Source organism: Schistocerca americana, chromosome 2, assembly GCF_021461395.2.
Source record: "Schistocerca americana isolate TAMUIC-IGC-003095 chromosome 2, iqSchAmer2.1, whole genome shotgun sequence".
Lineage (NCBI taxonomy): Eukaryota > Metazoa > Arthropoda > Insecta > Orthoptera > Acrididae > Schistocerca > Schistocerca americana.
In genome coordinates, this window is record NC_060120.1 from 980,517,983 (window position 1) to 980,535,381 (window position 17,399).

The following is a 17,399-nucleotide window of genomic DNA, read 5'->3' on the forward strand; positions in this document are numbered from 1 at the left end:
TACGATGATAGTGAGGAAAGGCAGAATAACGTCCAATGTGAATTTGATCGTTCAGTAGATAAACCTTCGGCCTTTGAGATTCACCGTTGGATATTAGAGGACTTGATGTTACGGCATGATGACGTTCTTGGCATACAGTTTGATACGTTCCTTAATTCAGTGTTTTTAAAATTGAAATCTCCTGACATGTGTGATACTGTTGTGTCTGTCAATGACGGTGTGCGTAAATTTCGACATCTTGACGGTAAAATTAGTAATGTGACTGTGTCGCACGCTGGCTTCGGCGTTAGGCAAATTCGCATCTTTAACTTGCCCTTTGAAATACGTAATGACACCATTTCACGTTATTTGCGGCCGTACGGTACCGTTTTGTCGGTGATTAAGGAAAAGTGGTCCTCCGCCTATTTGTTTCAAGTCGAAAACGGTGTGCGGAGTGTGAAAATGGTTGTCCGACAGCACATTCCGTCATTTATTTTGGTCAACGGCCACCGTGCGTTTGTGACTTATAGTGGACAGCCTCAGACTTGTTCCTTTTGTAGTGGCGTTGGTCATTACCGGCAAGATTGTCCTAAACGTAAACGGCCTGTTCAATTACCGATTGACGACGGTTTGCGCGGGGCCAGCTTTGCCTCTGTCGCTGCTTCGGTCTTAGGTACAGCCCCCCCCGCACCCGCGCGCCGCGTGGCCGATGCTAACCTAGCTGACGCCGCGGTTGCCATGGATGTGTCCACTCCCGATTGTGACCTTGCTTCTGTGTCTGCCGTTTCCGCGCCTGCTCCGGCTACCGTGCAGGCTGACGAAAGTTTGTCTTTCCCACGTGTTTCACTTGAGTCTGTGTCCGACCCCACGCCCGCGTCGGCGACTGATGTAGTGTCGGACGCTGTTCCGCAGCCTGTTACGGTACAGGAATTTTCTGATACGTTGACTGCCTCAGTTGACGTGGCTGCCGGTGCTCCTGTTCGCTCTGCTGCCGTGGAGACGCGGGAATTTTTTGCGACTCCGAAACCGCGGCGTGATGAATTTCCGTCTCGCAGTTCTAGCCGGCAACGTGCTCGTAGTGTCGGTCGGTCGCCTTCCTCTGACAGGGGGTTTACCCGACCCGACCGCAGTCCGTCTCCAGTTGACCGTTCGCCCGCCGGTTCCCGGCAGTCGCGAGCTGGTCGGCACGACTCACAACAGCGTGTCGCGCGTCGGGACCTAGACCGCGAGCGGCGGCCGTCTCAGGCTTCCGGCTCCGGGCCTCCGACACAGCAGTCGCAACACCAACAGCGTGCCGCTTCTCGCCATCCGCTACCTGACGATCTCACCGTGGCCGATCAGAAGCGTGATGTCGCTGTTCGACATTTACGTACCGTTTTAAGTCAGCCGCCCGCAGGTGCCGATTCGGTATTGCCGGCCGACACGGCTTTGGCTGCGGTGCCGCCGCAATTGCCGACCAAACGGAAGGCTGAAGACACCCACAAGCGTCGTGTCTGTCCTTCTGCCCCCGAGCGAGTGCCGGCTTCTTCTCCCGACGTGGAGATGCCCGTTGCTGCTCCTTTGTCGGTGGCTTCCGGTGGCACGGATTCTGGGACCGCGTCCGCCCCCACTCCCGTGTACCCCACTGAGTGGGCGGAGGATGTGGAAGGCGGTGAGACTTAGTGGATTCTTGTTGTCCCCTAATCCAGTTGGCGGGAATTACTCCCGTCTTTTAGAGAACTTTTTATCCTTCTTTGGTGGCCGGAATTCCGTCCATGTTTGCTGTCTCTTTTTAACAAAGTTGGCTGAAATTCCGTCCATGTTGCTGTCTGTTTTTGACGTGAGGAGCGTTTTGTGCATGTGTATTTCATTTGTGTATGGGGCCTGAGCATTGTTCGTGGCATATCTTCTCTCTCAATGTTCTTCTCTGTTGTTCCCCGATCCAGTTGCCAGGGATTCCTCCCGTCTTTATTAGCGACCATTTTATCCCTTTTTGGTGGCTGAAATTCCGTCTATGTCTGCTGACTGTTTTTAACTGAGGAGTTTTTTGTGCTTGTATATTTTATTTGTGTATGGAGCCTGAGCGTTGTTCGTGGAATGTTTTAACTCTCAATGTTAACAAGTTGAGTAATCCGCACAAGTTGTTGGCTTTGCTCACTTTTTTACATGACTCCCACTGTCATGTGGCATTTTTACAGGAAGTTACGCGTCAGGCTCTGTTGTTTTTACTTGACACTTCTGATTTTACTGTCGTTGATAATGTAATGTCCGACGAACAGACTGGTACTGCTATCTTAATCCGTCCTGGATTTGATGTTAGCAATATTGAAATATTGCCAAATGGCCGCGCTATAGCATGTACCGTCAATGGTCTTGCCTTTGTTAACGTGTATGCTCATGCCGGTGACAAGCCAGCGCGGAATAAATTTTATGGTCTGGATCTCTGTCCACTTCTCCATCGTAATCATACTGACTTAGTGATCGGTGGCGATTTTAATGCTGTGATTGATGGTCGTGATCAGGAGCCGCGTCCCAACTGGTGCCAGGAATTGCGTACGTTGGTTGACAGCTTTCGGCTCCGCGACACGTGGCGTGTGCTGCATCCGGATAAGACGCATTTCACCCACTTTTACGCCACCGGTCACAGTCGCTTGGACAGGATCTATGTGTCTTCGCCGCTCGCTGCCCACGTCCGGCAGGTGGACGTGTTGCCGGTTATTTTTTCAGACCATTGCGGCTACATGTGTCAGCTTCTCCTGCCGCGTGCGCGCCCTCCTCGGCGCCGCAATATTTGGAAATTTAACTGTAGCCTTTTGGACGATGCCAGTCTCACGTCTCAATTTACTGCGTTGTGGCGCAAGCTCTTGCGTGGTAAAGGCGATGACGGCAGTACTATCGGGTGGTGGGTGGCGGTCGCCAAGCCGGCTATTCGGCGTTTTTTAATCGATTTTAGCCGCGATGCGGCGCATTGGCGTCGGTCGACGGCACGTTTTTACCAGGACTGTTTAAAGGATATCGCTCAGCGCGTCGCAATGTCACCTGAGTTGCTTCCGGTTTTTAATCAATTCAAAGCCAAGCTCCTCGATGATCTTCGTCGGAAGGGTGTTGGGGCTATCGCGCGGAGCCAACCGGTGGGCGACGTGGAAGGGGAACCGCTCTCTCTCTACCACCTGAGCAGGGAGCGCCGGCGGCGCGAGCGGTTGGCCATCCGTAAATGGATCCAGCGAGATGGCACGTCCACCTCCGATGGTGCGGCCATTGAGCGCGAAGTTCACGCGCACTTTGAGACGCTCTTTCGACAGGTTGACGTCGACGCCGGGGCGCTGCGCGATTTTTTGCAGAGGGTCCCACGTGTGTTAACACGACAAGATAGAGCCATTTTAAATGAACCTTTTACCCTTGATGACTTAAATACAGCTGTGAAATGCAGTCCTAGGGGCCGGTCCCCTGGACTGGACGGGATTCCTGCCGAATTTTATTTAAAATTTTTCAGTCTTTTAAGTGATGTTTTAATTGCCATTATGAATGAGGTCCATAACGGCGTTGCTATTCCTGCGGAATTTTCAGAAGGGCGCATTGCACTCGTTCCAAAATCGGCCGCAACACCAAATCTTGACAATGTCCGTCCTATAACCTTGCTGAACGCCGACTATAAAATTATAGCGCGGTGTATCACGCACAGGTTGACGAACGTTATGCCAAAGGTGGTGAGTGACCATCAGACTTGCGCTGTCAGGGACCGTAACATATTCGATGCTGTTCTGGCGTACCGGGATTGTATCGGATATGTTAAAAGTCACAGGCTCCGGACGGCTGCGATAATGCTGGTCGACTTCAAAAACGCTTTCGATCGGATTAGTCACACCTATCTGCGGCGGGTCTTGGTCGGTTTTGGATTTGGTTCTAAACTGACGACGATGGTGCACAATATTTTAAGGAATGCCACGTCACGGGTTGTAATAAACGGAACTCCCAGTCGTGTTATACCTATTAGCCGCTCAGTTCGCCAGGGCTGCCCCTTGTCTATGTCGCTCTTCGCTTTGGCGTTGGATCCGCTCCTCCGCTGTATCGCCCAGGAATGCCGGGGCATACGCATTGGTGACGATCAGCTGATCTGTAGAGCGTATGCCGACGACCTCGGCGTGTTCCTCGATCAGCCAGAGGATATTGACAGGTTACATGGTGTTCTGCAGCGATTTGAGAGAGCAACGGGGGCTATCGTTAATCCTCGGAAAACTGTTTTACTCCCTCTTACACCTCGCCTGCGTACTGTTCGCGGCGACTGGTTTTGTGTCAAGCCACGGCAGACTGTCCTTGGTGTTATTCTGACCGACAATACGCAGCGTATGGAAGCTCTTAATTGGCGGTCCACGCTGTATAAGGTCAGGGCCGTTGCGAAACTGTATGCCTCTCGGAACTTGGCGCTCCGTCAACGAGTGACCCTTATCAACACGCAGATTTTGGCCAAAGCATGGTATTTGGCACAAGTCCTCCCTGTGCCGAAGCAACTGGAACGGGCCATTCAACAGGCGGTCTATTGGTTGCTGTGGAAGGGTGACATATTTAAAGTCTCCCTGGCCACCTGCACTTTGAGTCTGACGGAGGGGGGGCTGGGTTTCGTTGATTTTCGCAACAAATGTGCGGCACTCTTCGTGAAGCGGACTACCGTGGTGCTTGACAAGGGGCCGTGCAGTCCGACGGCTGCTTTATTCCATGCCTATCGCCCACCATCGGTGGTTGCTCCGGTCTCGGTCAGTCATATTCCGTACACGTTGAACTTTGTCCGCCGGTATTATGTGTATAACAGTTACCTGGTGCTCGGTGATGTCCGTGCGTGCAATGTCGGTGACGTTGTGCGCGCTCTTCGGGGATCGCCAAGCAGAAATAAATGGGAGTATCGGCTACCTCAGTACGACTGGAGGATGGTGTGGCGGAACCTTGCCGCCGCCGTTATTCCGCCCCATGTTTACGGAACATGGTACAAAGTGGTCAACCGCACATTTCCGACTAATGCTAAGCTGCACTCCATCGATCTGATTCCTTCGGGAGTCTGTGATGCGTGTCCTGAGGAGGACACCATCGAACACCGATTCGAATGTCGGAAATTCCGTGATGTCTGGGATGTTGCGTGTGACATGGTGCGTCTAATCAACAGAGTGGACAGGCGGCAGGTGACAGCTTTGGACGCCATCGTGCCTCAGTGTGCGGCTTATCCGGCCACCAAACGGAATGCAACTCTTTGGATTTTGGGACACACGGTTTTTTGTATTTTCACCCTGAAATTGACTACTGCCGTCGACTTTCTGTCTTACCTGTGGGCGGAACATCGTCTGACCCTAGGTCGACCGGCTTATTCCTCGACTTTCGCCAATTTTTTGCATGTTGCCTTGGCCCATGCATTCACTAAATTGTCACTTACCTGATAAGACTACTTACCCGATCTTGACATTTTTACTTTCCTATCTGATACTACTGCCAACATTCCTGTTGGCATGTTATGACGAACCCTTGCTTACCAACGGACTTCCTTTCTTGGATAATGATTTTATGGCTTGGTAAAGTTGTGTTTCTAATGGACCGTACATTAACGAAAACGTCCACATGACCTACAGTTATGTGAATGGTGTTTTGTCCGTCGAAAGTTCTTTTATGTTTGCTTTACTTTCTGTTCCTCCTTTATTTTTTTTCTTGTTATTTGTTCTTTTCTCGCGGCGACTGAGGGGGCCGTGTCGCGGTGATCATTCTCTCACAGTTGGTGTGTGTCTGAATGTGGGACTTTTTCCTATTGCTGTGCGTCGACGTTTGTTTTCTTCTCCATGTACCATCCGTCGCCCGTTAGCGGCGACATATTTTTTTCGGACTTTAATTTACTTTCATTTCTATTCCGGTGGATTCACTTTTTTGGCGGATGCCACTTGCCTGTTGCTTTGGCAGGTTGTCGATGCTGTGGATCACTGTCACGGCAGGCTGCAACGGCGTCCAGAGGCCAATTTTGTTTCACTTATTTGTAATGAAGTCTGGGGGGCGGATTCCCTTGCATTTCTTTTTTTTTGTATTGGAGGATACACGTCCCTTTCTGTTTCTTGTTGTGGTAGCACACAGCACATACCCACGCTGGCACACCTCGCCGATGACGGCACTATTGGGGGGCCTTACCCCGCGTCCCTTGCAGAAATCAACGGCACCTTTATAGCTGGAGAAGCTCGCCAAGGGATGGCGTTTTGTGGAGAGCGAAAAGGCCGGGCTATAAGGGGAGATGGGAGGCCCGTAAAAAAAAAAAAAAAAAAAAAAAAAAAAAAAAAAAAAAGGTGCTGTCGGCTCCCTTCCTTTTTTGTTTTGTTTTGTTGTTATGTCGCTACCTCTGCCAGCCCAATTTTCAAACTGCCTTTCTGAAAAAAAAAAAAAAAAAAAAAAAAAAAAAAAGGTGCTGTTGGCTCCTTTCCTTTCTTTTTTGTTTTGTTATTATGTCGCTACCCCTGCCAGCCCAATTTTCAAACTACCTTTCTGTTGTGACAAAGATGCTTCCTTAACCCTTTTAAACTACTGTAATGGTAAGAAAATGCAGTAATTAAAAAACTTAAAAGAAAAGGTGTGTTGGCTCCTTTCCTTTCTTTTTGTTTTGTTATTATGTCGCTACCCCTGCCAGCCCAATTTTCAAACTACATTTCTGTTGTGACAAAGATGCCTCCTGAAGCATTTTGAACTACTGTAATGGTACGAAAATGCAGTAATTAACTCAGTTTGAGGGAGAATGTGCTAACCAAGTTTGCCAAGGAGACTTTGAAAACGACAAAACAGTACGAATCGGCAGTTGATTTCTGAAATACGTCACCGCCTATTTTTGTGTAAAGTTCCAAATTTGATTTGTAATCACGAATTTATTCCTTAGTAGTCTCGTCTCGTCTCGTCCCGCAGACGTTTGACGTGCTTGCGCTGTCATATGGACCACGACCCGAGCGGCAGCGAGCGGCAGTCGGGCAAAGTCGGGACAGGGATTGCAAACCACGCAGACACCTGGTGTGAGGCGAGGCGAGGCGAGGCGAGGCGAGGCGAGGCGAGGAAGCCCACATCGCTACCAGTGGCGCCCTCCAGCACGACACTGCCACACCCCGCACAGGCCCTCCGCTGGACACCAGGGACAAGATGCGTCCTCCGCTAGTGTCGAAGGCTGCACGCGCCCAGCGAATGACAGGAGGTGCAACGAGCAACAGTGCGTCTCACACACGCGGCGGTGCGCCCGCTAATTCGGCCGTCGCTCGCTGGGACGCCGGGCGCGCCCCCAGCGCCGTCCTCGAGGAACTGGCTGTTGCAGAAGGAAGTACTTTCGTCAAATGCGGCGGAAAACTAACATTTTGTGTGTTGGGAGAGAAGCCGAACGCGAATTCTGCCGTCCTCCTACATTACACTAGTGCCAACGGCCATACCATGGTGAATACACCGGTTCTCGTCCGATCACCGAAGTTAAGCATCATCGGGCCCGGTTAGTACTTGGATGGGTGACCGCCTGGGAAACCCGGGTGCTGTTGGCTCCTTTCCTTTCTTTTTTGTTTTGTTATTATGTCGCTACCCCTGCCAGCCCAATTTTCAAACTACCTTTCTGTTGTGACAAAGATGCTTCCTTAACCCTTTTAAACTACTGTAATGGTAAGAAAATGCAGTAATTAAAAAACTTAAAAGAAAAGGTGTGTTGGCTCCTTTCCTTTCTTTTTGTTTTGTTATTATGTCGCTACCCCTGCCAGCCCAATTTTCAAACTACATTTCTGTTGTGACAAAGATGCCTCCTGAAGCATTTTGAACTACTGTAATGGTACGAAAATGCAGTAATTAACTCAGTTTGAGGGAGAATGTGCTAACCAAGTTTGCCAAGGAGACTTTGAAAACGACAAAACAGTACGAATCGGCAGTTGATTTCTGAAATACGTCACCGCCTATTTTTGTGTAAAGTTCCAAATTTGATTTGTAATCACGAATTTATTCCTTAGTAGTCTCGTCTCGTCTCGTCCCGCAGACGTTTGACGTGCTTGCGCTGTCATATGGACCACGACCCGAGCGGCAGCGAGCGGCAGTCGGGCAAAGTCGGGACAAGTCGGGACGGGGACAGGGATTGCAAACCACGCAGACACCTGGTGTGAGGCGAGGCGAGGCGAGGCGAGGCGAGGCGAGGAAGCCCACATCGCTACCAGTGGCGCCCTCCAGCACGACACTGCCACACCCCGCACAGGCCCTCCGCTGGACACCAGGGACAAGATGCGTCCTCCGCTAGTGTCGAAGGCTGCACGCGCCCAGCGAATGACAGGAGGTGCAACGAGCAACAGTGCGTCTCACACACGCGGCGGTGCGCCCGCTAATTCGGCCGTCGCTCGCTGGGACGCCGGGCGCGCCCCCAGCGCCGTCCTCGAGGAACTGGCTGTTGCAGAAGGAAGTACTTTCGTCAAATGCGGCGGAAAACTAACATTTTGTGTGTTGGGAGAGAAGCCGAACGCGAATTCTGCCGTCCTCCTACATTACACTAGTGCCAACGGCCATACCATGGTGAATACACCGGTTCTCGTCCGATCACCGAAGTTAAGCATCATCGGGCCCGGTTAGTACTTGGATGGGTGACCGCCTGGGAAACCCGGGTGCTGTTGGCTCCTTTCCTTTCTTTTTTGTTTTGTTATTATGTCGCTACCCCTGCCAGCCCAATTTTCAAACTACCTTTCTGTTGTGACAAAGATGCTTCCTTAACCCTTTTAAACTACTGTAATGGTAAGAAAATGCAGTAATTAAAAAACTTAAAAGAAAAGGTGTGTTGGCTCCTTTCCTTTCTTTTTGTTTTGTTATTATGTCGCCAGCCCAATTTTCAAACTACATTTCTGTTGTGACAAAGATGCTTCCTGAAGCATTTTGAGCTACTGTAATGGTACGAAAATGCAGTAATTAACTCAGTTTGAGGGAGAATGTGCTAACCAAGTTTGCCAAGGAGACTTTGAAAACGACAAAACAGTACGAATCGGCAGTTGATTTCTGAAATACGTCACCGCCTATTTTTGTGTAAAGTTCCAAATTTGATTTGTAATCACGAATTTATTCCTTAGTAGTCTCGTCTCGTCTCGTCCCGCAGACGTTTGACGTGCTTGCGCTGTCATATGGACCACGACCCGAGCGGCAGCGAGCGGCAGTCGGGCAAAGTCGGGACAAGTCGGGACGGGGACAGGGATTGCAAACCACGCAGACACCTGGTGTGAGGCGAGGCGAGGCGAGGCGAGGCGAGGCGAGGAAGCCCACATCGCTACCAGTGGCGCCCTCCAGCACGACACTGCCACACCCCGCACAGGCCCTCCGCTGGACACCAGGGACAAGATGCGTCCTCCGCTAGTGTCGAAGGCTGCACGCGCCCAGCGAATGACAGGAGGTGCAACGAGCAACAGTGCGTCTCACACACGCGGCGGTGCGCCCGCTAATTCGGCCGTCGCTCGCTGGGACGCCGGGCGCGCCCCCAGCGCCGTCCTCGAGGAACTGGCTGTTGCAGAAGGAAGTACTTTCGTCAAATGCGGCGGAAAACTAACATTTTGTGTGTTGGGAGAGAAGCCGAACGCGAATTCTGCCGTCCTCCTACATTACACTAGTGCCAACGGCCATACCATGGTGAATACACCGGTTCTCGTCCGATCACCGAAGTTAAGCATCATCGGGCCCGGTTAGTACTTGGATGGGTGACCGCCTGGGAAACCCGGGTGCTGTTGGCTCCTTTCCTTTCTTTTTTGTTTTGTTATTATGTCGCTACCCCTGCCAGCCCAATTTTCAAACTACCTTTCTGTTGTGACAAAGATGCTTCCTTAACCCTTTTAAACTACTGTAATGGTAAGAAAATGCAGTAATTAAAAAACTTAAAAGAAAAGGTGTGTTGGCTCCTTTCCTTTCTTTTTGTTTTGTTATTATGTCGCCAGCCCAATTTTCAAACTACATTTCTGTTGTGACAAAGATGCTTCCTGAAGCATTTTGAGCTACTGTAATGGTACGAAAATGCAGTAATTAACTCAGTTTGAGGGAGAATGTGCTAACCAAGTTTGCCAAGGAGACTTTGAAAACGACAAAACAGTACGAATCGGCAGTTGATTTCTGAAATACGTCACCGCCTATTTTTGTGTAAAGTTCCAAATTTGATTTGTAATCACGAATTTATTCCTTAGTAGTCTCGTCTCGTCTCGTCCCGCAGACGTTTGACGTGCTTGCGCTGTCATATGGACCACGACCCGAGCGGCAGCGAGCGGCAGTCGGGCAAAGTCGGGACAAGTCGGGACGGGGACAGGGATTGCAAACCACGCAGACACCTGGTGTGAGGCGAGGCGAGGCGAGGCGAGGCGAGGCGAGGAAGCCCACATCGCTACCAGTGGCGCCCTCCAGCACGACACTGCCACACCCCGCACAGGCCCTCCGCTGGACACCAGGGACAAGATGCGTCCTCCGCTAGTGTCGAAGGCTGCACGCGCCCAGCGAATGACAGGAGGTGCAACGAGCAACAGTGCGTCTCACACACGCGGCGGTGCGCCCGCTAATTCGGCCGTCGCTCGCTGGGACGCCGGGCGCGCCCCCAGCGCCGTCCTCGAGGAACTGGCTGTTGCAGAAGGAAGTACTTTCGTCAAATGCGGCGGAAAACTAACATTTTGTGTGTTGGGAGAGAAGCCGAACGCGAATTCTGCCGTCCTCCTACATTACACTAGTGCCAACGGCCATACCATGGTGAATACACCGGTTCTCGTCCGATCACCGAAGTTAAGCATCATCGGGCCCGGTTAGTACTTGGATGGGTGACCGCCTGGGAAACCCGGGTGCTGTTGGCTCCTTTCCTTTCTTTTTTGTTTTGTTATTATGTCGCTACCCCTGCCAGCCCAATTTTCAAACTACCTTTCTGTTGTGACAAAGATGCTTCCTTAACCCTTTTAAACTACTGTAATGGTAAGAAAATGCAGTAATTAAAAAACTTAAAAGAAAAGGTGTGTTGGCTCCTTTCCTTTCTTTTTGTTTTGTTATTATGTCGCCAGCCCAATTTTCAAACTACATTTCTGTTGTGACAAAGATGCTTCCTGAAGCATTTTGAGCTACTGTAATGGTACGAAAATGCAGTAATTAACTCAGTTTGAGGGAGAATGTGCTAACCAAGTTTGCCAAGGAGACTTTGAAAACGACAAAACAGTACGAATCGGCAGTTGATTTCTGAAATACGTCACCGCCTATTTTTGTGTAAAGTTCCAAATTTGATTTGTAATCACGAATTTATTCCTTAGTAGTCTCGTCTCGTCTCGTCCCGCAGACGTTTGACGTGCTTGCGCTGTCATATGGACCACGACCCGAGCGGCAGCGAGCGGCAGTCGGGCAAAGTCGGGACAAGTCGGGACGGGGACAGGGATTGCAAACCACGCAGACACCTGGTGTGAGGCGAGGCGAGGCGAGGCGAGGCGAGGCGAGGAAGCCCACATCGCTACCAGTGGCGCCCTCCAGCACGACACTGCCACACCCCGCACAGGCCCTCCGCTGGACACCAGGGACAAGATGCGTCCTCCGCTAGTGTCGAAGGCTGCACGCGCCCAGCGAATGACAGGAGGTGCAACGAGCAACAGTGCGTCTCACACACGCGGCGGTGCGCCCGCTAATTCGGCCGTCGCTCGCTGGGACGCCGGGCGCGCCCCCAGCGCCGTCCTCGAGGAACTGGCTGTTGCAGAAGGAAGTACTTTCGTCAAATGCGGCGGAAAACTAACATTTTGTGTGTTGGGAGAGAAGCCGAACGCGAATTCTGCCGTCCTCCTACATTACACTAGTGCCAACGGCCATACCATGGTGAATACACCGGTTCTCGTCCGATCACCGAAGTTAAGCATCATCGGGCCCGGTTAGTACTTGGATGGGTGACCGCCTGGGAAACCCGGGTGCTGTTGGCTCCTTTCCTTTCTTTTTTGTTTTGTTATTATGTCGCTACCCCTGCCAGCCCAATTTTCAAACTACCTTTCTGTTGTGACAAAGATGCTTCCTTAACCCTTTTAAACTACTGTAATGGTAAGAAAATGCAGTAATTAAAAAACTTAAAAGAAAAGGTGTGTTGGCTCCTTTCCTTTCTTTTTGTTTTGTTATTATGTCGCCAGCCCAATTTTCAAACTACATTTCTGTTGTGACAAAGATGCTTCCTGAAGCATTTTGAGCTACTGTAATGGTACGAAAATGCAGTAATTAACTCAGTTTGAGGGAGAATGTGCTAACCAAGTTTGCCAAGGAGACTTTGAAAACGACAAAACAGTACGAATCGGCAGTTGATTTCTGAAATACGTCACCGCCTATTTTTGTGTAAAGTTCCAAATTTGATTTGTAATCACGAATTTATTCCTTAGTAGTCTCGTCTCGTCTCGTCCCGCAGACGTTTGACGTGCTTGCGCTGTCATATGGACCACGACCCGAGCGGCAGCGAGCGGCAGTCGGGCAAAGTCGGGACAAGTCGGGACGGGGACAGGGATTGCAAACCACGCAGACACCTGGTGTGAGGCGAGGCGAGGCGAGGCGAGGCGAGGCGAGGAAGCCCACATCGCTACCAGTGGCGCCCTCCAGCACGACACTGCCACACCCCGCACAGGCCCTCCGCTGGACACCAGGGACAAGATGCGTCCTCCGCTAGTGTCGAAGGCTGCACGCGCCCAGCGAATGACAGGAGGTGCAACGAGCAACAGTGCGTCTCACACACGCGGCGGTGCGCCCGCTAATTCGGCCGTCGCTCGCTGGGACGCCGGGCGCGCCCCCAGCGCCGTCCTCGAGGAACTGGCTGTTGCAGAAGGAAGTACTTTCGTCAAATGCGGCGGAAAACTAACATTTTGTGTGTTGGGAGAGAAGCCGAACGCGAATTCTGCCGTCCTCCTACATTACACTAGTGCCAACGGCCATACCATGGTGAATACACCGGTTCTCGTCCGATCACCGAAGTTAAGCATCATCGGGCCCGGTTAGTACTTGGATGGGTGACCGCCTGGGAAACCCGGGTGCTGTTGGCTCCTTTCCTTTCTTTTTTGTTTTGTTATTATGTCGCTACCCCTGCCAGCCCAATTTTCAAACTACCTTTCTGTTGTGACAAAGATGCTTCCTTAACCCTTTTAAACTACTGTAATGGTAAGAAAATGCAGTAATTAAAAAACTTAAAAGAAAAGGTGTGTTGGCTCCTTTCCTTTCTTTTTGTTTTGTTATTATGTCGCCAGCCCAATTTTCAAACTACATTTCTGTTGTGACAAAGATGCTTCCTGAAGCATTTTGAGCTACTGTAATGGTACGAAAATGCAGTAATTAACTCAGTTTGAGGGAGAATGTGCTAACCAAGTTTGCCAAGGAGACTTTGAAAACGACAAAACAGTACGAATCGGCAGTTGATTTCTGAAATACGTCACCGCCTATTTTTGTGTAAAGTTCCAAATTTGATTTGTAATCACGAATTTATTCCTTAGTAGTCTCGTCTCGTCTCGTCCCGCAGACGTTTGACGTGCTTGCGCTGTCATATGGACCACGACCCGAGCGGCAGCGAGCGGCAGTCGGGCAAAGTCGGGACAAGTCGGGACGGGGACAGGGATTGCAAACCACGCAGACACCTGGTGTGAGGCGAGGCGAGGCGAGGCGAGGCGAGGCGAGGCGAGGAAGCCCACATCGCTACCAGTGGCGCCCTCCAGCACGACACTGCCACACCCCGCACAGGCCCTCCGCTGGACACCAGGGACAAGATGCGTCCTCCGCTAGTGTCGAAGGCTGCACGCGCCCAGCCACACGTCGGCGGCGCGCGCTCCACTCGGCCGTTGGTGTTTGTGCCAGTCGCGTGCTCGCTGTGCCACGTGGCGGCTCTTCGCCTCGCGGTTGCTGGTTTTCATCACAACTGTGAGTAGACATGGACTCTGAAGATCGCGAGAATAACATCCAGTGCGAATTCGATCGCAATGTGTCCCGCCCGACTGCTTTAGAAATTCATCATTGGTTAATCAATGACTTAAAGTTAACCGATAGTGACGTCCTTGGCTTGCAGTTAGACACGTTCCTCAATTCTCTTTTCGTAAAGCTCAGTAATTCGGAACTTTGTGACAGTATCGTGTCCGTAAATGATGGTGTGCGAAAATTTAAACATTCTGACGGCAGTGTTAGTAATGTTAATATTACAAATGCAGGTTTTGGTGTTCGTAATGTGCGGGTGTTCAACCTTCCCTTTGAGGTCAAAAACGAGACCATCTCACGTTGTCTTGGCCCCTACGGCACTGTGTTGTCGGTTGTAAAAGAGAAGTGGTCGGCTGCGTACCCTTTTCAAGTGGAAAATGGTATTCGTAGCGTTCGAATGATAGTGAGAAAGCATGTTCCGTCATTTTTGTATATGGCCGGTCATCGTGCCTTCATTACATACAGTGGACAACCACAAACTTGTTCATATTGTAACGCTACGGACCACTTTAGACAACATTGTCCGCGCCGTAGGCGTCCGGTGCAGTTGCCACTTGGCGATGACGGTGACGCACAGACAACGTGGGCGGCAGTTGCATTAGGTGCACCCCCTTCGCATGCCCGTCGTGTTGACACCGCTGTTGCAATGGACGTAACGTCTGTCGTCCCTGTTGTTGATGTCGGTTCGGTCGGTTCGGTCGTGTCGGTCGTGCCTTCGCCTGTTGCTGTTGATGTTGCTCTTGTTACACGGTCGGACATTCCGTCCGCGTCGACAGAGACGAGTGCCGACCCCGCTCCGGTTGTTGCTTCTGATATCGTGGCGAACCCGGTGCCCTCCGACGTTGTCGTGATGGACATTGTTCCCTCTGATGTCTCTCATAATGTGGCACATATACAATCCGACCCGTCCGAATCCATCCCTGTTGAACGCGTCTTTATGTCGTCCCCAAAAGTGTCTGACACATCGGTCTCAGAACCTGTCCATCAGCGTACTGCCCCCGTTGTGCTTCCTCCGGAATCGGTTCCTGCTCCTGTAGCCGCTTGCGCTCCACCAAAGGCTCCTGCACCGCAAAAACCTAGGTCGCGGCGCGACACTGCTTCCCGGCGTCGCGGCTCTGTTGATCGGGCGCGTAGTGTAAGCACTTCTGTGTTTTTATCGCAACGGTCCTCTTCTGGCAGGGAGCGTAGCCCGTCTCCGGAACGTAAACCCTCTCCGCGTTCGACGCCTTCGAAGTTACAGCCGAAGGCGTCTCAAAAAACCGCGCAGCGTGTCGTTCCTGACGCTCGGCCGGCTGCCCCTTCTGGGCGCCGTCAGCAGCATTCGGTGGCCGGTAGTCAGCACGCGCGTGCGGACGAACGCCGGCAGGAAATGGTCCGCCATTTGCAGGGTGTGTTACATTCTGGGGCAACGGGCGGTGCCATGGATACCGATGTCGATCCTGCGCCTATTCCGGTCCATTCCTCGCAAAAGCGAAAAGCCGAGGAGCCTCCTGAGCCCCGCGCGCGTCCGTCTTCACAAGATCTCGCGTCGGTCCCTCCCACGCACGACGTACCTATGTCGGTGGGAAGTTCCGGTGCGCCCACGCTCACGGATGTTGCGGGTGCGTCTTCGCACGCGCAACCGTATGACTGGGGAGAGGATGTGGAGGAGGCTGACGGTACTTTCACTACCGTCTAGCTTCTTTGTTTGTTTCTTTCGTGTATGGTAGCGCACCTTCCATCTGTTGTCGCTACCGTAAATCTCAATCGTTTGGCGTCGCGTGCTAAGTACTTGAGCTTGGTGGACTTTTTACGTTTTGTCGCTGCCGACGTAGTCTTTTTGCAAGAAGTTGTGTCCGATCTTTTACAATTTGTTCCCGGCTATCAGGTGTTGTTTAACTTTGATCCGGAATGTAACTGTGGCACTGCGTTGTTAGTTAGGGCCGGCATTGCTTACACGGACGTTGCTACGATACCTAACGGGCGTGGGGTGGCCTGTACGGTCAACAACATCCGATACGTGAACGTGTACGCACCTTCCGGTGCTGAGGGGAAGCTGCAGCGTCGCGTGTTTTATAGCAGAGATATTTGTCATCTTCTTTCTGGCACCCACCTGCCAATAGTGTTGGGTGGTGATTTTAATTGTGTGTTGGCTGATAGAGACCAGGAGCCACGGCCCTACAAATGTTTAGAACTCCAGACGCTTGTCACGGAAATGAAATTGGTCGATACCTGGCGTCATTTGTATCCCGCCGAACCGGGGTTTACTTATTATTACGTGACCGGCCGGAGCCGGATCGATCGCATTTATATTTCTGGTGACAAAAAGGGTTGTGTTATCGAGTCTAAGGTGCATCCCGTTCTCTTTTCGGACCACTGTGCATATGTTTGTCGCTTCCATTCTTTGCTAGCCACAAAACCCCGTATGCGGACTCTGTGGAAGTTTAATGTTTGTCATTTGTCGCATCCTGGTTTTGAACCGGTTGTTTCTCGTGTGTGGCAGCAGGCTGCGAAATATTGTGCCGTGTATCCCACTGTTCTATCGTGGTGGGTGGAATACGTGAAGCCAGCGCTCCGTAAAGCTATCTGTGAATTTAGTCGACAGCTTGCTCATTGGGAGAGGTCCACTATGCAGTTTTATGAAACTTGTCTCAATGACGCGATCCGCCTACAGCCGAACACTCCGGGTCTCAGGTGGGCGCAGATTCGGCAAATTAAAACCCGTCTTTTGGCCCTGAAGACGAAGTCGCTGAAAGGTAGTGTTGTGCGGAGTCAGGCTCCTGGTTCCTTTGACGACGAAGCGCCTTCCTTGTTTCATTACTTGCGGGAGCGCCGTCGGGCGGCGCGCCGTTACGTCACAGAACTGGAAACAGCTGATGGCGTGCGCGTCAGCACTCAGTCGGAGATTGTTGCTGAGGCACACCGGCACTTTGTCGATCTTTTTAGTGCTAAAGACAGTGACGATGTCGCCGTCTCTGATCTCCTTGCTGACGTTCCGCGGGTTCTCACAGTCACCGATCGTCTCCACCTTACTGAACCGTTCACTGTCGAGGAAGTGCGTGACGTGCTCAAACAGTGTGCGAAGAACAAATCGCCCGGCGCTGACGGCTTCCCGCCGGAATTCTATCTTCACTTTTGGTGTTTCTTTGGTCCTGTACTGACCACTATGTATAATGAAATCTTAAATGGTGTGTCGCTTCCTCCATCTTTTTTGGAAGGCGTAGTGACCCTAGCTCCAAAGACACCGACTAATCGTAAATTGTGTGACTTACGTCCCCTCACTCTCCTCAACGGTGACTACAAATTATTTACGAAATGTGTAGCGCTTCGTTTGAAAGTGATCATGCACAAAGTGGTTAGCGAGTACCAATTCTGTGCTGTGCCACAACGCACGATTTACGACGCTGTGTTGACGTATCGCGACGCAATTGCGTATGCGACGACGCACAGACACCCTTTGGGCATTTTGTCAATCGATTTTGCTATGGCGTTCGATAGGGTGGGCCACCAATATCTACGGCGGGTGTTGCAAC

The 17,399-nt window shown here is 51.4% G+C and overlaps 6 non-coding genes across 6 annotated transcripts; all 6 read left to right on the forward strand.

The window, feature by feature from the left end:
* Nucleotides 1-7,368: 7,368 nt before the first annotated feature.
* LOC124597283 lies at nucleotides 7,369-7,487 on the forward strand. The gene has a single exon (XR_006978457.1). It is a non-coding gene; the product is annotated as a 5S ribosomal RNA (ribosomal RNA).
* Nucleotides 7,488-8,472: 985 nt separating this feature from the next.
* LOC124597284 lies at nucleotides 8,473-8,591 on the forward strand. Its single transcript, XR_006978458.1, has one exon. It is a non-coding gene; the product is annotated as a 5S ribosomal RNA (ribosomal RNA).
* A 976-nt stretch (nucleotides 8,592-9,567) lies between these two features.
* LOC124597285 lies at nucleotides 9,568-9,686 on the forward strand. The gene has a single exon (XR_006978459.1). It is a non-coding gene; the product is annotated as a 5S ribosomal RNA (ribosomal RNA).
* Nucleotides 9,687-10,662: 976 nt separating this feature from the next.
* LOC124597286 lies at nucleotides 10,663-10,781 on the forward strand. The gene has a single exon (XR_006978460.1). It is a non-coding gene; the product is annotated as a 5S ribosomal RNA (ribosomal RNA).
* A 976-nt stretch (nucleotides 10,782-11,757) lies between these two features.
* On the forward strand, nucleotides 11,758-11,876 carry LOC124597287. The gene has a single exon (XR_006978461.1). It is a non-coding gene; the product is annotated as a 5S ribosomal RNA (ribosomal RNA).
* Nucleotides 11,877-12,852: 976 nt separating this feature from the next.
* On the forward strand, nucleotides 12,853-12,971 carry LOC124597288. Its single transcript, XR_006978462.1, has one exon. It is a non-coding gene; the product is annotated as a 5S ribosomal RNA (ribosomal RNA).
* The last annotated feature ends 4,428 nt before the right edge of the window (nucleotides 12,972-17,399 follow it).